We start from the raw sequence: 21,874 nt of genomic DNA on the forward strand, positions 1-21,874 counted from the left end.
ATAAACAAAAAAAGCGAACAAAATATATATATAGAACCAAACCTTGAAAGCAACCATCCTTGCTTTCAAGGTTTGGTTCTATATATATATTTTGTTCGCTTTTTTTTGTTTATCTTTTATTTGATGCACTTTGAGATTATTCTTGTGTAATGAAAAGCACCTAAAAAATGTAATGTATTAATGTAATACATTAATATTATTACATATTACATAACCAAAAAAAACAGAAGTTCATTACTTTGAATTCTTACTTATGTTGACAGCTGTATCTAAGTATGTAACAGCGGATAAACTGATGTACAGTAAATGTGGAAAAACGTGGGTTTACCTGGCACCATTACATCCATCCTAACAGAAAATAGGCCCTGTACAGTACATACAAGCTTGGGGATTGTTTGACATTTTGAGAGAGAAATTAAGGGAAATACTGTAGCATGAAAACCAACTGTATTCTGCCTAAGATCTGGATGCCTGTCATGTTTTCTGAGGGCCAACTGTTCAATGTAACATGATATATGTGTGCCAGCTATCTGACAGATGACTAGCTTTGGTATTCTTCATACCAGAAAGGCAACTACCTGGGACACAAGAGTAACATGTTGCCTAATTTGGATAGCTTATTCTGTCCTCACAAAATCCAGATAATTCATTCATAATGATAAATATACTGTATATACTGTATTTTGTTTTATTTATAAATTGGAGGACCAGATTTACATTTATGTCATTTAGCAGACGCTTGTGTCCATAGCAACTTACAGTTAGTGCATTCACCTTAAGATAGCTAGGTGGGACAACCACATACCCATCTTGTTTTTCCAGGGTTACTGTAAAATATGTTTGACCCACAGAATAAAAGAAAACAGCAAGGGTAATGATGATGGATTGCATGTATGAAACACATTTGTCATGTACTCTATCCATCCTGTAAAAAGCTGTCAAAAGTTTTGGAGTTCTGTCAATGAAAATTATGTATGAAACACCAGTAATTTGTTTTACTCCATCCATACTTCACCATGGGGACAGTAGAAGCCAATACCAAGAGCATAATAAACATGTTTATCGAGTCATTAGGTGCCAGGTCATTAGTCCACTATATTGCCTTGTTCCCTAGGAACCAATTAATGCAGCTATTAACCTGTAGAGACCTGAGGGGCTCCAGGAGAGGAACGGCTGGTCTTGATTGCATCCCAAATTGTACTCTATTCTCTCTATATATTCCCTATTCCCTATATTGATCAGAGGCCTCTGGTCAAAGGTAGTGCACTATATAGAGAATAGAGTGACATTTGGGACACAGCTTCTGTCATCGCCTCTGGGTTGATAGGCTCTGAAAGTGTACTGTAGGCCTAGGGAAGCCCAGAGTGTCAATAACGGTCCTAATTGTTACCTAAGCAGGAAAGGCTCTGGGCCTAGGTTTTAGACTATAGCTAGGACTCAGAGTCCTGCGTTATTCCCTGTTTTCCCTGGTTAGATCATATGGTCAGGAAAAACTATAGTGCCCTAATACGTATATAGCCCGGGTACCGGTATGTTTGTGCTAACATTCCACCCCTTGTCATTTCATACATGACAAGGAGTTGGAATGATAAAACAAATAGATCTGGGGCCAGGCTACCAACGATTACATCTCCTCAGACTGTTGTGTTGCCTCCCTCATTCAAACTGAAGCTGACAAGGTAGTCCCTCAACAATACCAAGATACCTGCCAGTGGTTGGGAACAAGAATAATGGACAGATTCTCCATGAAAGTGTATTTTAGTCCAGGACTATACTTAATCTGGGTCCAGGAAACCGTCCATTGAAATGGCCTGTCCTTGGTGTATTTTTTCATCAACGCCATCATTATCTCCCTGAGATTGCGACTGCAATTTTGTGGTAATGTTATAGACAGAGTGTATTGTGACAACTACTTGCCTGTGCCTTTAGCTATTTCCTCTAAATATGTTAAGTCTTCTAAAGAGACGAAACAGAAAGCATTTAACACCTGTACACCACATATAGCCTCTATGCTGAACTTCTTATTTGGCTGGTTATTTGTGATTCTACAAAGCAGATATGAAACTGCAGATCTTCCAGCTATACTTCACACTATTTTATTAGTTTATTTTCTGGGATGTCCACCACTTTTCAATCCTTTTATGTATGGCATTAGGATGGTTAATATCAGGCAGGTGCGAGGCCTTAACCCCAAAACATAACATGATTGTTTATTTTTGTAATATTGAATTATGTTTTTCTTAAGTTGCTATAATTGACTATACAAATAAATATGTGGCCCAAAGATAATAAAACAAATCATAAAGTTTGTAATATATTGTCACTGAGAATGTTTTATGTCATATTAGGTATCTGATCTTTATAATTCACCAATTAAGTATGGTGTTCCTCAAGGCTCTCTTCTAGGAAAGTTCTGGTTTTCTACAGTTTTCAGAATTGGGCTGAAAAATCATATCCTGCTGGCAAAATGTGTCATTAGGACGTTCCCTGAACATCAACAAATGGTTGCGTGAAGTGGTCAGGACGTTGTGTCATCGTCACCTGGAGGTTTTAGTTCCCACCTTGTTCCAATCCCATCAATTATATGTTGTGTATTTAACCCTCTGTTTCCCCTCATGTCCTTGTATGTTTGTGCAAGTTATGTGTTGGTGCGCGACAGGTTTTGTACCCACTTTATTTTTATATACAGTATTTAGTCAGCCACCAATTAATTGTGCATGTTCTCCCACTTAAAATATGAGAGAGGCCTGTAATTTTCATCATAGGTACACTTCAACTATGACAGACAAAATGACAAAACAAAATCCAGAAAATCACATTGTAGGATTTTTTATGAATTTATTTGCAAATTATGGTGGAAAATAAGTATTTGGTCACCTACAAACAAGCAAGATTTCTGGCTCTCACAGACCTGTAACTTCTTCTTTAAGAGGCTCCTCTGTCCTCCACTCGTTACCTGTATTAATGGCACCTGTTTGAAGTTGTTATCAGTATAAAAGACACCTGTACACAACCTCAAACAGTCACACTCCAAACTCCACTATGGCCAAAACCAAAGAGCTGTCAAAGGACACCAGAGACAAAATTGTAGACCTGCACCAGGCTGGTGAGACTGAATCTGCAATAGGTAAGCAGCTTGGTTTGAAAAAAATCAACTGTGTGAGCAATTATTAGGAAATGGAAGACATACAAGACCACTGATAATCTCCCTCGATCTGGGGCTCCACGCAAGATCTCACCCCGTGGGGTCAAAATGATCACAAGAATGTTGAGCAAAAATCCCAGAACCACACGGGGGGACCTAGTGAATGACCTGCAGAGAGCTGGGACCAAAGTAACAAAGCCTACCATCAGTAACACACTACGCCGCTAGGGACTCAAATCCTGCAGTGCCAGACGTGACCCCCTGCTTAAGCCAGTACATGTCCAGGCCCGTCTGAAGTTTGCTAGAGAGCATTTGGATGATCTAGAAGAAGATTGGGAGAATGTCATAGGGTCAGATGAAACCAAAATATAACTTTTTGGTAAAAACTCAACTCGTCGTGTTTGGAGGACAAAGAATGCTGAGTTGCATCCAAAGAACACCATACCTACTGTGAAGCATGGGGGTGGAAACATCATGCTTTGGGGCTGTTTTTCTGCAAAGGGACCAGGACGACTGATCCGTGTAAACAAAAGAATGAATGGGGCCATGTATTGTGAGATTTTGAGTGAAAACCTCCTTCCATCAGCAAGGGCATTGAAGATGAAACGTGGCTGGGTCTTTCAGCATGACAATGATCCAAAACACACACCCCGGGCAACGAAGGAATGGCTTCGTAAGAAGCATTTCAAGGTCCTGGAGTGGCCTAGCCAGTCTCCAGATCTCAACCCCATAGAAAATCTTTGGAGGGAGTTGAAAGTCTGTGTTGCCCAACAACAGCCCCAAAACTTCACTGCTCTAGAGGTGATCTGCATGGAGGAATGGGCCAAAATACCAGCAACAGTGTGTGAAAACCTTGTGAAGACTTACAGAAAACGTTTGACCTCTGTCATTGCCAACAAAGGCTATATAACAAAGTATTGAGATAAACTTTTGTCATTGACCAAATAATTATTTTACACCATAATTTGCAAATAAATTCATTAAAAATCCTACAATGTGATTTTCTGGATTTTTTCTCTCTCATTTTGTCTGTCATAGTTGAAGTGTACCTATGATGAAAATTACAGGCCTCTCTCATCTTTTTAAGTGGGAGAACTTGCACAATTGGTGGCTGACTAAATACTTTTTTGCCAACTGTATATATATTTTTAATAGTTTTGTTAACCTTTATTAAACGACTCCGTTTATACCAAGTTCGTTCTCCTGCGCCTCCCTGCTACCAACATGCACCCAACACGAATCAACAAACCTTCTATGGAGTCAGCCGGAGAAGGTACCCCGGACATAGAGGTGGAGGAGCGCGTCCAGGAGCATGCAGTAATACTTTACCATCTTGGTGCCGCCATGGACCGTGTTGTCCAGACAATGGACCGCTGGGAGAGACAGGGAGTTCTTCTAGCGCCTCCACCAGCACAACCGGGGTCTCCACTGAGCGCACCTTTCCCGCCTGAACCCAGTGGCATCCGTCTCTCCTTGCCACAGGAGTACGACGGGAGTGATGCCAACTGCCAGGGGTTCCTCCTTCAATTAAACATCTATCTAGCCACAGTCCACCCAGCTCCATCGGACCATAAGAGGGTGTCCGGCCTCGTCTCATACCTCACCGGGAAAGGCCTGGAGTGGGCCAACGCCATATGGAGAGAGGGAGATGCGGCCTTGGACCAGTTTGAGGAATTCACCACCGTTTCCGGGCAGTCTTCGACCACCCACCCGAGGGTAGAGCGGCAGGTGACCGCTTCCACATCAGGGGTGGAGATGGGTATCGCATTTCTACGTCAGGGTTGGAGATGGAGAGTGACCGCATTGCAGCCGTGCGTAATTGGTCGACTCCCACCACGGTAAAGAAGGTGCAGCGATTCTTAGGATTTGCCAACTACTATCGGGGGTTTATCCGGGGTTTTGGTCAGGTAGCAGCTCCCATTACTTCAGTGCTGAAGGGGGGCCCGGTGAACTTGCAGTGGACAGCTAAGGTGGACAGGGATTTTAGTCACCTGAGGGCTTTGTTAACCTCGGCTCCCGTGCTGGCCCATCCGGATCCCTCTTTGGCGTTCATAGTGGAGGTGGACGCGTCCGAGGCTGGGATAGGAGCTGTGCTCTCTCAGTGCTCGGGTACGCCACCAAAGCTCCACCGTTGTGCCTTCTTCTCAAAGAAGCTCAGCCCGGTGGAGCGAAACTATGACGTGGGGAACCGGGAGTTGTTGGCTGTTGTCAAGGCCTTGAAGATGTGGAGACATTGGCTTGAGGGGACTAGACACCCTTTTCTCATCTGAACTGACCACCGCAATCTGGAGTGCATCCAGGCGGCGAGGAGACTGAACCCTCACCAGGCAAGGTGGGCCATGTTTTTCACCCATTTTGTGTTGACCCTTTCTTACAGACCAGGCTCCCAGAATGTTAAGGCAGACGCATTGTCCCGGCTGTATGACACAAAGGAGCGGCCCATGGATCCCACTCCCATAATCCCCGCCTCTTGCTTGGTGGCGCCGGTAGTGTGGGAGCTGGAACCGGACATTGAGCGGGCGTCACGTGCAGAGCCTGCTCCCCTCAGTCTCCAGAGCTGGGCGTCTGTACATTCCGTCTGCTGTCCGCAACTGGCTGATCTATTGGGCCCACAAGTCACCCTCCTCTGCTCATCCTGGGATCGGCTTGACGGTGCGCTGTCTTAGTGGGAAGAACTGGCGGCCCACTTTGGCTAAGGATGTGAGGATTTATGTTTCCTCTTGCTCGGTGTGCCCCCAGTGTAAGGCTCCTAGGCACCTGCCCAGAGGTAAGCTACAACCCTCACCCGTTCCACAACGGCCGTGGTCGCACCTGTCGGTGGATTTCATAACCAATCTTCTACCTTCACAGGGTAACACCACGATCCTGGTCGTTGTGGATCGTTTTTCTAAGTCCTGACGTCTCCTCCCTTTGCCTGGTCTCCCTATGGCCCTACAGATTGCGGAGGCCCTGTTTTACTCACCTCTTCAGGCACTACGGGGTGCCTGAGGATATAATGTCTGATCGGGGTCCTCAGTTCATGTCGAGGGTCTGGGTCAGCCTTACCTCAGGTTTTCACCCCGAGAATAACGGGCAGGTGGAGAGAGTTAACCAGGATGTGGGTAGGTTTCTGAGGTCTTATTGCCAGGACCGGCCGGGAGAGTGGGCAGCATTTGTTCTCTGGGCAGAGATGGCCCAGAACTCGCTCCGCCAGTCCTCAACTAACCTCTCCCCCTTCCAGTGTGTATTGGCGTATTAGCCGGTTCTGGCTCCTTAGCATCAGAGTCAGACCGAGGCTCCTGCGGTGGATGACTGGTTCCTGCGCGCGGAGGAGACATGGGATGCCGCCGTTGTCCACCATCAGCATGCCGTGCTGCACCGTGCTGTGCCAGAAAGTTGGCGCAAACCGCCACCGCAGTGAGGCCCCGGCGTTCGCCCCGTGGGACCGGGTCTGGCTCTCGACCCGAAACCTGATGCTGGGTTCCGGTGGAGGACGTGTTGGATCCCTCTATGCTGCGAGAGTTCCACGGTCTCCATCCGGTTCACCCTGCGCCTTGTCCTCCGGTCGTCCCCGAGGTCGGTGTCAACGCGCAGCTGGGGGTACTGTCACGACTTCCGCCGAAGTCGGCCCCTCTCCTTGTTCGAGCGATGATCGGTGGTTGACGTCACCGATCTTCTAGCCATCACTGATCCATTTTCCATTGGTTTTGTCTTGTCTTCCATCACACCTGGTTCCAATCCCATGTTGTGTATTTAACCCTCTGTTTCATCCCTCATGTCCTTGTCGGTGATTGTTTGATTGTATGTTTGTGCAAGTTATGTGTTGGTGCGCGACGGGTTTTGTACCCACTTTGATTATTTTTATATATATATTTTTTGGGGTGTTTTGTTAACTTTTATTAAAACGACCAATTTCATTCTCCTGCGCCTGACTTCCCTGCGACCTGCCAACTAAAATAACAGTGCAGATGGCACTATTTTGCTAAGTGCAGAGATGTATTATAAGTAATGAACATGTATGGGACTTCAGAAATACGACATATTGTGGTGCAGCAAAAAAAAAATCTATATACCTTGAAATCCAGAGGTTGTGAGTTCATATCCCAGGTATGAAATAATGAAATTTCAGTTCGAAGTGATCATGTCAAATGCGATCATATTTTAGCAAATGAAACATGGGACCAACACTACATGTTGCGTTTATATTTTTGTTTTGTGTACTTAGTTTAGTGTAATAATGAATGGGGGTGAGGATGGTGAAAATCATACATGTAAAACATTTGCTAATTTGTGAAATATTGTCATACCTTTTATTCACATGCTGATCTCCATTGGCTACCTGTCCCTCAAAGGAATTTGTTTAAAATTCTCCTTGTTTTACGAGGCTCTAAATGTGATCGGATCAGCCTACCTGTCAGACCTACTCTCCCCTATGAACCTCCACGCACCCTAAATTCCAGAAATGCCAAACTGCTCCATGCCCACAGGACCTGGCTCCTAACAGCAGTTGGGATCAAGACTAAGGGCTGGAATACAGGACCCAGATTAAGACTGGTGCTAGAATAGAACATATTCTCAATGGAGAATCTCCATTGACAGTGTGGTTTAGTTCAGGAGTAGACTCTGGGTCCAGGTAACCGTCCCTTTGTCAGAGACTTGGATTGGTTTCACGGAACTATTTATTTATTGTACATGGTGCACAATACATAGCAAACAAAATTGTAGAGAGTGTCAGTAACCAAAAGGTTGCTGGTTTGAATCCCTGAGCCAACTAGGTGACAATTCTGTCGATGTTCCCTTAGGCACTTAATCCTGATTACTCTGGATAAGAGTGTCTGCTAAATTACTAAAATGTGAAAATTATGTCACATACTTCTACAGTGTAGAGTACCAGGCTACATTGTTTTAACAAAAGCCACAGCCCTTGCAGAGCAAGGGAAACAACTACTTCTTGGTCTCAGAGAGGGTAACGTCTCCGATTGAACGTGAGTGTGAAACGCACACTAGCTAGCCACTTCACATCGGCTAGACATGCCCTGTTTAATATACTATTCTTTATGAATTACTGTATTAAGTAATTTAGCAGATGCTCCTATCCAGAGTGAGCAATTAGGATTAAGTGCCTTGCTGAAGGGCACATCAACAGATTTTCACCCAACTGGTTTAGGGATTAAAACCAGTAACCTTTCCTTTACTGGCCTTAAGCTTTTAACCACTAGGCTACCGGCCCCATGGAGGGCATGTGTTACAAAATGGTATCTGTTTTTCTCTATATGGTTTCCTTGACAGAGAATATCAAATTTTCCCCAGGTATTGGGGAATATTTGCATATCACACCATGTCAGGCACTTTTTTCATCTCACAAATATAAGAATCAAGTGAGGAGCTGAGTTTCAGGAGTTCATCATGGATTAGAAATGAGCTGTCTAAACAGTACATGAATTTTATCAATATATTTTGCATTTTAATGCAATAAATAATGAGTGCAGAATAGAAAGTATAATATTGTTTGATTTAGGTTATGAATTATGTTATCCGGAGAATGAAAAGCCATCCACATTGGTGAGTACAGCAATGGGAAAATTTATCACGATAACATGAACAGGTCAAGGTTATCAATTTAGGTCGTCTGGTCTTTGTGATTTCATTGTTTTAACTTATATTGAAGTTACAGTACTATAGAGGATTTGCTCCTCTTCTTCAAACATTGACAGCACATATTTAACAACTCCCAGGACCATGGAAAACTCTACTCACTACGAGGTCTTTAGGCTTGCTGCATACGGTGATATCGGACAATTGAAATATTTCTACTTTACTGTAGTGACTGTTTTATATCTTGTCATCATTCTTGCCAATACTTTACTTATTGGAGTTATCTGCATTGAAAGAAGCCTTCATGAACCCATGTATCTGTTTCTATGTGCTTTGTTTGTTAATCAGTTGTATGGGAGCACTGGTTTGTTTCCTGCTCTCATGTTTTACTTGCTGTCTGACACACATGATATTTCCCTTCTCTATTGTTATCTCCAGATTTATGTGTTGTACACATATGCTATAACAGAATTTAGTAATTTATCAGTTATGTCCTATGACAGGTACATCTCTATTTGTTATCCTCTACAGTATAACAATATTATGACACCTAAAACCATTTGTGGCTTAATTCTACTGCCCCAAGTGTATTCTTTTTTCCTCAACGCCATCGTTATCTCCCTGAGTTTGCGACTGCAATTTTGTGGTAACATTCTAGACAGAGTGTATTGTGACAACTACTCAGTCGTCAAGCTTGCCTGTTCAAATACTACGCTGAATAACATATGGGGTCTTGTTGGCACTGCGCTTTCTTTTTCTTGTACTATATTTCCTACCATATACTCATATGTAAGAATTATACAGATATGTTTAAAGTCTTCTAAAGAGACGAAACAGAAAGCATTTAACACCTGTACACCACATATAGCCTCTTTGCTGAACTTCTTATTTGGCTGTTTATTTTTGATTCTACAAGGCAGATATGATACTGCAGATCTTCCACCTATACTTCGCACTATTTTATTAGTTTATTTTCCAATATGTCCACCCCTTTTCAATCCTATTATGTATGGCATTAGGATGGTTAATATCAGGCAGGCTTGTAAAAAGTTACTAGGCAGTTACCTTAAAACATAACCTGGTTGTAATTTTTTTGTAACTTTTAATTATGTGTTTTATTACTTATAATTGCTATTATTGACGGTATAGATATGTGTCATTTTGGAATAATTTCTCTGTAGCCCAAATATTATTGTAAAGTTTAAAATGTATTGTAACAGAATGTTGTGTCATATTAGCTAGTTATCTGCATAACTATAGAGCATCAAGGGGAGTGTCCCTCCCTACCTTCAAGCTGTGCTCAAATAGATGCTAAGTGGGATCCTTGGGATGACCCTACACCCCAACCCGTTATGCCTCTTCTGGTCTCTTGGCCCTGGTCTCTTAGCTCTGGTCTCTTGGCCCACCGTACATAAACATTTCTGCAATATATATGTAACGTTTGCGTACGTTATTCTAGCAGTAATGGCTTATGAGAGGTATGTCTCCATTTTTAAGCCATTTCAATATCAAAGCATTATGACTCCTTCTAAAGTGAATATGTAGTTAGCCTTGGTATACTTTATTCCCATAAATCTTTTCAAATGTGTATCACTTCAAGGCTCCCTTTGTGCAGGAAAAGCAGATTTTTTTGCGATGAATAAGCAGTTGTTAAACTCTCTCGTGTTGAAAGTGCGCTGATCAACCTGTATGATATATGTATCATATCAAGTCTAGTGGTTTTACCTTTGGTGTTAGTTGTGCTCTCATATGTAAAGATATTGTTTGCTTGAAAGCCTCAAAGGAGTCACGAACGAAGGCTTTTAATACGTTCTCCCCACTAGAACATATTCATCAACTTCTCCGTAAGCCATCCTTTTTTCTGTTGTTTACAACAGGCACAGAGGTTAATGTATTAATATCAGTACAGTTTATTATTTTCCCACCACTGGTACACCCTATCATATATGGTATTAGGACCAAGAAGATCAGGACATGTGTTACAAAAATTATAAGAAGAAAAATCTTTCCGAACTCTTGATTTTCCTCATCGAAAATCTGAACCTAAACTGGTACCAATTATGACTTTAGATATTACAGCAGCAGGGCAGGGTTGATGGTTTGAATCCCAGGTCTGACAGGATCATCTGCCAGAACTGAATGCTTATACATTTGTTTTGATCATCAACCTAATCTCTTGTTTCTCCTTTGTATTGCATACTATTTCTGTCAATTCTTCTGAATTTCTTTTAAATGTATTTTACTGTTGTAAAGTCAAATGAGTGATGCTGCTAGAAGAACAATGTTCTTTTAGCATGTCAGTGGACATGTACGTGTGTTTCAGGGGGGTTGGGGACAGAGTAAAAGGATAAAAGGATACAATAAGTTCTGTTTCCACAAATGGGCAAGAAAGTATTCTTCTAGACATGACGGATTTAGCAGATATTCTGAAGAAATGTGAATTACAAGTGAAAAACACAAATAATATCCTGTAAAATATTAAGGATGAATCCATTTTCTTGATCAAACAGTTGCATTTTTTCTTGCTAATGATTCCAAAGCATTTTTGAAAGAGCTTCATGCACAATGAGGAAGATCAGCCCAATCCCCCACTCAGCTACACTTAATCTAAAGACACCTCAATCTGTCCCAGTAGAGTACCACATAAAACCAATGAAACCCAGCAGTCAAATAGGGAAATGGTTCCATAGGAATTTTTTTTGAAACAATTGGAACCATTTCTCTGTTTGATGGCTTGGTTTTATGGGTATTATGACACCTCCACTGTGGGTCTCTATATGGAGTCTGTAAGATCACTGGAAGTTAAATTGAGGCCATCTCCAGTTTGAAGTAGTCCATTTTCTTCTACTACTTCTATGAGTTTTCAAACATACTGGAAGGGTGCATACTGCCACCTAGAGAGTGTTGTTTGAACAGGTATGAAGCCAATGTTGGCGATTTACTGACACCGGCAGTTATGGAATGTTTGCTCACAAGTATAATTCATTAGCTGATCCCTCATTGTGCCCTTTATGGAATTATGTGATCCTTCCTTAAACCATGTGAAGTCCCACCCAGTTACTACTCTAGTGCCTTTTGGCCATGCGAGTCCTCCATCTATCTCTACGCTTGCAACTTTTTAGAATGGCCACTGAGCTAAAGGAATGACCCATCTGGCATTTGCCCTAATTACTGGGCCAGTCTGATAAAGCTTAATTCTTAAAAATACAGTTCCAGTCAAAAGTTTGGACACACCTACTCATTCCAGGGTTTTTCTTTATTTGTTCTATTTTCTACATTGTATAATAATTGTGAAGACATCAAAACTATGAAATAATACATATGGAATCATGTGTTATCCAAAAAAAGTGTTAAACAAGTCAGAATATATTTTATATTTGAGATTCTTCTAAGTAGCCACCCTTTTCTTTGAAAACAGCTTTGCACACACGTGGCATTCTCTCAACCAGATTCATGAGGTAGTCACCTGGAATGCATCTCAATTAACAGGTGTGCCTTGTTAATTTGTGAAATGTCTTTCCTTCTTAATGCATTTGAGCCAATCAGTTGTGACAAGTTAGGGGTGGTATACAGAAGATTACCCTATTTGAGTAAAGACCAAGTCAATCCTGAAAAATGTCAAGAACTTTGAAAGTTTATTCAAGTGCTGTGGAAAAAACCATCAAGCGATTGAAACTGGCTCTCATTTGGACCGCCACTCAAAAGGAAGACCAAGAGTTACCGCTACTGGAGAAGATAAGTTCATTAGAGTTACCAGCCTTAGAAATTGCAGCCCAAATAACTGCTTCACAGAGTTCAAGTAACAGACACATTTCAACATCAACTGTTCAGAGGAGACTTGCGAGAATCAGGGCTTCATTGTTGAGTTGCTGCAAAGAAACCACAACTAAAGGACACCAATAAGAAGAAGAGATGCCGGAGAAGAATGGCAGCGGAGAGGATGGCTGACATTTTAAATGCTCTTAACCAACTGTGATATTTTGTTTGTTTTTTCTTGCGTTGTTTTGAACTTTTTTTAAAACTTATTTTGTACATAACATTCCTGCTATTGGCTCTAATGACCAAAAATAACATCTGGACATCAGAACAGTGATTACTCACCACGAGTTGGAAGAAACTTTTTCCTATTTTGACAGTTTTGGAAACTTTAGAGTGTTTTCTATCCTAATCTAACAATTATATGCATATTCTAGATTCTGGGCCTGAGAAATAGGCCGTTTCATTTGGGTACGTTTTTTATCCAAACATCAAAATACTGCCCCCTACACTCAGCAGGTTAATGCAGGGAAACTTAAATCTGTTTTACCAAATCTCTACCAGCATGTTAAGTGTGCAAACACAGGGAAAAAAAACTCTAGACCACCTTTACTCCACACACAGAGACATGTATAAAGCTCTCCCTCACCCTCCATTTGGCAAATCTGACCATAATTATATCCTCCCGATTCCTGCTTACAAGCAAAAATTAAAGCAGGAAGCACCAGTGACTCGGTCAATAAAAAAAATGGTCAGATGAAACAGATGCTAAGCTACAGGACAATTTTGCTAGCAGAGACTATATGTTCCAGGATTCTTCCGATGGCTTTGAGGAGTACACCACATCAGTCACTGGCTTCATCAATAAATGCATCGATGACGTTGTCCCCACAGTGACTGTACGTACATACCCCAACCAGAAGCCATGGATTACAGGCAACATCCGCACTGAGCTAAAGGGTAGAGCGGTAGCTTTCAAGGAGTGGGACTCTAACCCAGAAGCTTATAAGAAATCCCGCAATGCCCTCCGACGAACCATCAAACAGGCAAAGCGTCAATACAAGATCGAATCGTACTATGCTGACTCTGATGTTCGCCGGATGTGGCAGGGCTTGCAAACTATTACAGACTATAAAGGGAAGCACAGCCGAGAGCTACCCAGTGACACAAGCCTTGAAAATAAAAGAGAGCCGCACACTCTAGGAGCTTAGATGCAAAAATGTATATATACCCAAAAAGGGTATAATCACAAACACTGCAGGATGACTCGTTTATGTAGTGTCAAAAGACACAGGAGTCTGTAATCATGGCCAAGAGTAGCCTAATATCATTGGTTAATTATCAAATATTAAAATGTCATACAAAAAACAGCATACAATCAACAAATGGATAGCATACGATCATAGATTAATTTGCGTCACGAGTCCGACCGAGGGTGTTTCCCCTTCCCGGGCGGGTGGAGCTCGGCGGTTGTCGTCAGCGGCCTATTAGCTGCCACTGATTGTTTTTCCTCCCCCTCCTTGTATGTTTAGTGGTAGCACCTGTTCATGTTAATTAGTTTGTCTTTATTAGACAGCCGGCCCGCCTGGTTGTTGTGCGGGATTATTTCAATGTAACCTTCGGCTCTGTTGTAAAGGTACGTGTTAGTGCCTGGTTGTAATTTTTTCCATTGTATTTTTTGATTCCCTGTGTTTGGGAACGTAACTTTTGTGAGCACCCTGTGGTGCGTTGGTGCTATTAAAAGACGCACAGCATTGAACCCTGTCTCCTGCATTTGACTCCACACCCACGACACCCGGAGCATTACAGAATCCCGCACCACCAAATTGAATGGAGTCAGCAGGAGCAGCAGCCAACCCTCTCCCATCGATGGAGGAACGGGTTCTCCACCACACCACCGTCCTCCATCGGATCGGATCCGCGATGGATCAAGTGATGGAGAGAATGGACAGATGGGAGAGGGATGGTCTCCTCTCTCCTCCTTCGGCACCCACGGTTCCGGACTCCCCATCTCCCGACTCCAGCACCCTCCGTCTGACGCTGCCGAGGGCTTATGATGGAGCGCCGGCGGGTTGCCAGGGGTTTCTGCTTCAGCTGGAGCTATACCTGGCCACCATCAGACCCACTCCCTCAGGAGCAGAGAGGGTGAGTGTCCTCATCTCCTGCCTCACGGGTCGTGCTCTGGAGTGGGCGAACGCAGTCTGGAATGGCCCAGACTCAGAGCGGGAGCACTACACAGAGTTTTCCTGCCGCTTCCGTGCCGTGTTTGATCACCCTCTAGACGGCCGAGCGGTGGGAGAACGACTATTTCATCTCAGGCAGGAGAAGAGGAGCGCCCAGGATTACGCGCTGGAATTCCGGACCTTGGCAGCCGGATCTGGGTGGAACGACAGGGCCCTTATGGACCACTACAGGTGTAGTCTCCGAGAGGACGTCCGCCGGGAGCTAGCGTGTCGGGACACCACTCTGTCACTGGATCAGCTGATTGACATGTCCATTCGACTGGATAATCTGCTGGCTGCCCGCGGGCGTTCAGATAGGGTTCTGTGCGTTCCACCACCCAGCCCCTCCGCTCCCATTCCAATGGAGTTGGGAGGGGCTGCGCCGAGGGGTACCGGAGGAGGAGGCCTTCCCTGCACCAACTGTGGTCGGAGAGGACACACGTCTGATCAGTGCTGGGGGGGTCCGTCTGGGAGTAGAGATGGCAGGCGGAACGCTTCTCGGTCACCCCAGGTGAGTCAGCATCAAACTCACCCAGAACCCCTTGTTGGCCACATGTTTGTCTTAACCTTTTTCCTTCACTTTTTTCCCTCTTCCCAGCATAGGGCGCTAGTCGATTCAGGCGCAGCTGGGAACTTTATGGATCGCGGACTCGCCCTTAAATTAGGGGTTCCGCTGGTGCCGATAGATTCTCCTTTCCCCGTGCACTCCCTAGATAGCCGGCCATTAGGGTTAGGGATGGTCAGGGAGACCACGGTCCCACTGGACATGGTGACGCAGGGGAATCATAGGGAGCGTATCAGTTTCTTTATTATTGATTCGCCTGCGTTTCCAGTGGTGCTGGGGACTAAAATTTCGTGGAGACAGGGGTTCTCCAGGGGTGGTCAGAGGAGTGTTCTGGAAGGTGTTTGGGAGTTTCCATCGGTGCCAAGTCGGTGGAGAGTCCAGACCAGGGTTCCACGGTGTGCATTCCCCCGAGTATGCCGATTTGGCAATCGCTTTCAGTAAAGTGAAAGCGACTAAATTACCACCTTATCGACCGGGAAGGGATTGTAAGATAGATCTCCAGGTAGACGCTGCGCTTCCCAAGAGTCACGTGTACCCGCTGTCCCAGGAGGAGACGTTGGCAATGGAGACATATGTCACAGAGTCGCTGGGACAGGGGTACATTCGGCCCTCCAATTCACCCGTCTCCTCGAGTTTATTTTTTGTGAGGAAAAAGGAGGGAGGTTTGCGTCCGTGTATCGATTATAGAGGTCTAAACTCCATCACAGTGGGGTATAGTTACCCTCTACCTCTCATCGCTACGGCGTGGATCTCAGGAGCGCGTATAGTCTGGTGCGTATTCGGAAGGGAGACGAGTGGATAACCGCATTACATCCGGCCACTATGAGTACCTCGTCATGCCGTATGGGTTAAAAAATGCTCCAGATGTTTTTCAATCTTTTGTAGACGAGATTCTCAGGGACCTGTGCGGGCAGGGAGTGGTTGTTTATATCGATGACATTCTGATCTACTCCGCCACTCACACCGCGCATGTGTCTTTGGTGCGCAAGGTGCTTGGTAGACTGCTGGAGCATGACCTATACGTCAAGCATTAAATGAGCCGTCTCTTTTCTGGGATATCGCATTTCCACCTAGGGGGTAGTGATGGAGGGTGACCGCATTAGGGCCGTGCGTAATTGGCCGACTCCGACCACGGTAAAGGAGGTGCAGCGGTTTTTGGGTTTTGCCAACTACTACCGGAGGTTTATCCGAGGTTTTGGCCAGATAGCGGCTCCCATTACCTCACTCCTGAAGGGGGGCCCGGTGCGGTTGCAGTGGTCAGCAGAGGCGGACGGAGCATTCAACAAGTTGAAGGCGCTGTTCACTGATGCGCCCGTGTTGGCGCATCCGGACCCCGGCTCGGGTACGCCACCAAAACTCCGCCCCTGCGCTTTCTTCTCAAGGACGCTAAGCCCAGCGGAGCGTGACTATGATGTGGGGGACCGGGAGTTGCTAGCGGTGGTTAGAGCTCTGAAGGTGTGGAGACACTGGCTTGAGGGGGCTAAGCACCCTTTTCTCATCTGGACTGGCCACCAGAATCTGGAGTATATTCGGGCAGCTCGGAGACTTAACCCACGTCAGGCAAGGTGGGCCATGTTCTTCACCCGTTTCCGGTTTACTTTGTCTTATAGACCGGGCTCCCAGAACGTGAAGGCTGACGCACTGTCCCGCCTTTACGACACGGAGGATGGGTCCACCGAACCTACTCCCATCCTTCCCGCCTCAAAGCTGGTAGCCCCAGTGGTATGGGAGGTGGACTCGGACATCGAGCGGGCGTTACAGGCTGAACCCGCGCCTCCTCAGTGTCCAGCGGGGCGGAGGTACGTGCCGCTTGGTGTTCGGGACAAACTGATTCGGTGGGCTCACATCCTACCCTCCTCGGGTCACCCTGGGGTGACGAGGACAGTGGGGAGCCTTCAGGGGAGGTATTGGTGGCCGACGTTGGCTAAGGACGTTAAGGGTTATGTCTCCTCCTGTTCAGTGTGCGCTCAGAGTAAGGCTCCTAGGCACCTTCCTAGAGGGAAGCTACAACCCCTCCCCGTTCCACAGCGGCCATGGTCACATCTGTCCATAGATTTCCTGACCGATCTTCCGCCGTCTCAGGGGAACACCACGGTTCTAGTGATTGTGGATCGGTTCTCTAAGTCCTGCCGTCTCCTCCCGTTGCCCGGTATCCCAACAGACTGAGGAGGCATTATTCACCCATGTCTTTCGGCACTACGGGGTGCCGGAGGACATAGTTTCTGATCGGGGCCCCCAATTCACGTCTCGGGTATGGAAAGCGTTCATGGAATGCTTGGGGGTCTCTGTCAGCCTGACCTCCGGTTATCACCCCGAGAGTAATGGGCAGGTGGAGAGAATGAACCAGGAGGTGGGTAGGTTTCTGCGGTCGTATTGCCAGGATCGGCCAGGGGAGTGGGCACGATACATTCCCTGGGCTGAAATGGCTCAGAACTCACTACACCACTCCTCTACTAACGTGTCCCCTTTTCAGTGTGTGTTGGGGTACCAGCCGGTCCTGGCACCATGGCATCCGAGCCAGACGGAGGCTCCTGCGGTGGAGGAATGGGTACAGCGCTCCAAGGAGACCTGGAGGGCCGTCCAGGAATCTCTACGATAAGCGAGTGGACGGCAGAAGAGGAGTGCTGACCGCCACCGCAGTGAGGCCCCCGTGTTTGTACCGGGGGACAGGGTCTGGCTCTCGACCCGAAACCTACCTCTCCGCTTGCCCTGCCGGAAGCTGGGTCCGCAGTGTGTAGGGCCCTTTAAAGTCCTGAGGAGAATAAACAAGGTGTGTTATCGATTACAACTCCCTTCCTATTATCGTATTAACCCCTCGTTTCATGTGTCTCTCCTCAGGCCGGTGGTAGCTGGTCCCCTGCAGGACAGTGAGGTGCCGGAGGTCCCCCCCCCTCTGGACATCGAGGGGTCCCCGGGGTACACGATCCGGGCCATTCTGGACTCAAGACGCTGGGTGAGGGGCCTGCAGTACCTCGTGGACTGGGAGGGGTACGGTCCGGAGGAGAGGTGCTGGGTACCGGTGGGGGACATCTTGGATCCATCCATGTTGAGGGATTTCCATCGCCTCCATCCGGATCGCCCTGCACCTCGTCCTCCGGGGCGACCTCGAGGCCAGTGTCGGCGCGCTGCGGAAGCCGCGCGTCAGGGGGGTACTGTCACGAGTCCGACCCCCGGGTGGGTGGAGCTCGGCGGTCTTCGTCACCGGCCTATTAGCTGCCACTGATTGTTTTTCCTCCCGCTCCTTGTATGTTTAGTGGTAGCACCTGTTCATGTTTGTCTTTATTAGACAGCCTGGTTGTTGTGCGGGATTATTTCAATGTAACCATCGGCTCTGTTGTAAAGGTACGTGTTTGTGCCTGGTCGTGATTTTTTCCATTGTATTTTTGATTCCCTGTGTTTGGGAACATAACTTTTGTGAGCACCCTGTGGTGCGTTGGTGCTATTAAAAGACGCACGGCATTGAACTCTGTCTCCTGCATTTGACTCCCCACCCACGACACCCGGAGCATTACAATTTGACTACACAAGCTTACAAACAATTACAATGGCAAAGTCACAACAATCACAAGAATGGCTTCAGATCAAAGTCTATGTTGAGACCGAAGGGCGCAAGGGTCTTTAAGTTAAAGATCCAGGCAGCCTCCCTCTCGATTTAACAATAAATTATCAAGGTCACCCCTCTCCTAGGGAGGGTGACATGTTCGATGCCAATCCGCAACTGGATAAGTAAAGTTTTTACACCTAATGGTGCTACAATGCTCTGAGATACGTACTTTTAATTTGCGCTTTGTTTTACCTACATAATTTTTACCACAAGGACAAGTTATAAGATAAATAACTGCCTTAGTGGAGCACGTAATAACACCTTTGATTGGGATCGATTTCCCTGTTTGAAGGTGTTTGAAGGATCTACATGTAAAAGTGCCATTGCATTGAGCCCCGCCATTACATTTGTAATTTCCATTCAGTAGGGGAGCAAATAGACGTTGTTCAGGAATAGTTAGAACACAAGAATGCGTCTTTTTGCGAGACTGACCTTGAAAAAGGTCATGTCTCATTTTGTTTTGAATTTTCTCAATGGCAATATTAATCTGATCATTCTTGTAGCCACTCTCCTTGAACTTTCTTTGCGTCTCAGCCATATTTCTGTCGAAATCTGATTGTTTTTGCAAATTCTTTTGATTCGACAGAATTGGCTGTAGGGCAAACAATTTTTCAAGGGAAGTGGGTGACAACTATCAGCCCTCAACAAACTTTCACGATCAGTAGGCTTCCTGTAAAGATCAGTGTATAGAGCATTATCTTCACACAAGATCAGAAGATCAAGAAAACTGATTTGACATGTGTCAGATTGCATAGTAAATCTCAAATGATCAGAACAGGAGTTAAGAAAAGCATGGAATGCCTGTAGCTGTTTTGCATCACCCCTCCATAGAACAAAAATATCATTAATATACTGTTTACAAATAATGTGAGGCAAGAAAACATTTTTGAGAGGATTGAAAATAGACTGTTTCTCCATGTAATCCACATACAAATTAGCATAGTTAGGATCCATGGGGGATCCCATAGCAGTTTTTTTTGTCTGAATAAAGAAATCATTTAGAAACATGAAATAGTTATGCGTGAGTACTATTTCAGCCACTGTTCATTAGGGTCACGTTGCAGAAGAAAATGTTCCATAGCTTCAATACCGCCCTCGTGTGGAATATTTGTGTATAACGACTCAACATTAAAAGTAACGAACAAGGTATTCTCAGGGAGAGGATCAAGAGATTCAATGATAGAGATCATACTGCTGGTGTCCTTTACAAAGGAGGGGAGCTGTTCTGCGAGTGGTCTAATAAAAAAGTCAACAAAAGTAGATAGAGGGGCCGTTACTGCATCAATGCCCGCTACAATAGGGCGCCCTGGAGGTTGTGTAACATTCTTGTGTAATTTCGGCAAAGTATAGAAAGTGGTAATTTTAGGGTGTTGAATAGCCAAAAAATCATATTATTTTTTGGTTATCTGACCAGAACTTAAATACCCATCTTGGACAGTAAAGATAGTATTCTGAAATTGGGAAGTGGGGTCATTTCTGAGTTTCTTGTGTAAGGTGTTGTCAAGCAGCTGTCTATGACACTCATGTACATAAACCGCCCTATCCATGAGTACAACCGACCCACCCTTATCGGCAGGACGAATAAGGACTGGCGTATCGGATTGTAAATCAAGCAAAGCTTGTTTTTCATCCTTAGGTAAATTATGGAAAGATTTGGACCCCTGTTTATTCTTAAGGAGAACAAGTCTGCAATATGTCTCGATAGAGTGATTGCGATTGGCTGGAGGTATAAAATAACTCTTGCTTCTAAAAGGAGTGCAGGAGAGCAACCTTCTGGTTCAATAGAAGTGTCAGAATTAGGGGAGCTAAAGTATTCCCTTAAACGGATATTTCTAAAAAACTTAAACATGTCTACCTTAACATCAAAATCGTTGCACTGGGTTGTAGGCCCAAAAGATAACCCTTTATTAAGCAAAGAGACATGGGCAGGGCTCAATATCTTACTTGATAAATTAAAGACACTCAGTCCCGTGAGTTCTGGGACCGTGTGAACGGTCTCCTCTGCCTCTGATAGACGTTTCTTCTTACCCCGTCGGGTGCGGCATCTCGTCGATGCGCGTGCCTGTGGCCACTTCCGCCTTTCCGTCCGTCCAGTCTCTCATTGAATAAAAAACTACCACTGGAAGCCGATGAGGCGCTGGTTGTAGAACGATGATCAGACAAGGGTGGATAGAAGTAAGTGGCATCCCTCCTGCGTCTGTCATGGAGAGGAGGAGCAGGACCTCTTTTGTCAGGGTTTCTCCAGAAGTATACTTTACCATCGGCCTTGTCTTTCTTGTCTTGGTTGAATTTCTTGATTTTAAGTTCCTTTATTTCTGTAGACAACTTGTCCTGGAGCGCTGTGACATGAGCCTACCAGACCAGCTAAATTACTTCTATGCTCACTTTCAGGCAAGTAGCACTGAAACATGCATGAGAGCATCCGCTGTTCTGGACGACTGTGTGATCATGTTCTCCACAGCCAATGTGAGTAAGACCTTTAAACAGGTCCACATTCACAGGGCAGTAGGGCCAGATGAATTATCAGGACGTGTACTCTGAGCATGCGCTGACCAACTGGCAAGTGTCTACACTGACATTTTCAACCTCCCTGTAATTCCAACATGTCTCAAGCAGACCACCATAGTCCCTGTGCAAAGAACACTAAGCTAACCTGCCTAAATGACTACCGACCTGTAGTACTCATCTCTGAAGCCATGAAATGCTTTGAAAGGCTGGTCATGCCTCACAACAACACCATTATCCCAGAAACCCTAGGCCCACTCCAATTTTTATACCACCCTAACAGATACACAGATGATATAATCTCTATTGCACTCCACACTGCCCTTTCCCATCTGGACAAAAGGAACACCTATGTAAGAATGCTGTTCATTGACTACAGCTCAACATTCAACACCATAGTGCCCTCAAAGCTCATCACTAAGCTAAGGACTCTGTGACGAAACAATTCCATCTGCAACTGGATCTTCCTGACGGACCGCCCCCAGGTGTTAAGGGTAGGTAAC

At 45.2% G+C, this 21,874-nt stretch overlaps 1 pseudogene; it reads left to right on the top strand.

Annotated features, from left to right (window-relative positions):
- Positions 1-9,397: 9,397 nt before the first annotated feature.
- LOC127931114 (olfactory receptor 52K1-like) lies at positions 9,398-11,330 on the top strand (annotated as a pseudogene).
- Positions 11,331-21,874: the final 10,544 nt, after the last annotated feature.

Source organism: Oncorhynchus keta, chromosome 1 (genome assembly GCF_023373465.1).
Source record: "Oncorhynchus keta strain PuntledgeMale-10-30-2019 chromosome 1, Oket_V2, whole genome shotgun sequence".
NCBI lineage: Eukaryota > Metazoa > Chordata > Actinopteri > Salmoniformes > Salmonidae > Oncorhynchus > Oncorhynchus keta.